Source organism: Scylla paramamosain, chromosome 2 (assembly GCF_035594125.1).
Source record: "Scylla paramamosain isolate STU-SP2022 chromosome 2, ASM3559412v1, whole genome shotgun sequence".
NCBI lineage: Eukaryota > Metazoa > Arthropoda > Malacostraca > Decapoda > Portunidae > Scylla > Scylla paramamosain.
The window spans coordinates 3,457,501-3,457,995 of record NC_087152.1 but is presented as its reverse complement, the minus strand read 5'-3'; the positions used below and the strand labels follow the sequence as shown (position 1 = coordinate 3,457,995).

The 495-nt window shown below is 43.4% G+C and overlaps 1 long non-coding RNA gene across 1 annotated transcript in view; it reads right to left on the bottom strand.

The window, feature by feature from the left end:
* Nucleotides 1-329: 329 nt before the first annotated feature.
* Nucleotides 330-495, bottom strand: part of LOC135106421 (uncharacterized) — a 34,611-nt gene continuing 34,445 nt past the window's right edge. Inside the window, exon 4 of the long non-coding RNA XR_010271289.1 lies at nt 330-477. This is a non-coding gene — a long non-coding RNA (uncharacterized LOC135106421). The remainder of the gene's footprint in view (nt 478-495) is intronic.

Sequence of the window (495 nt, the reverse complement as noted above, 5' to 3'; positions counted from 1 at the left end):
GGGGAAAAATCGAAATGTACTTGCCAAAAGGATTAAAAAAAGAAAAGAAAGATACTGGAAGAGAGGTAACGACTAACAAACATGTAAAATATAGAAAGAGAAGCATAATGGTCAATCAATACCGAAATACCAGTGTTGCTTCCTTAAACCAATCATCTGTGCCGACAACTGAGTGGATACTCGTATATACTCCTACCTTAACATAGGATTTCATTAATATTGCAATTACGTATCTTCAGGTCTCCCTCGACTTTCCCGTGGACTCGCTCTGCCTTAGTGACGGAAAATTGGACTGAAAAGTTAATACAATTACCTGCGCGGCGATCTCCATCACGGCTTGCATTACAGGACATTAATTGGAGTGCCACGTGTGTTGATTAAGGTACGCGCCGCCAGCAGTCCGCCAGCCCTCCACAAACTAATTCGCCGGACGCTGAAGTTCTAACAACAGTCCTGGAGTGCGGGAATGGTGAGAATCTGATGTGAAGAGAGAGA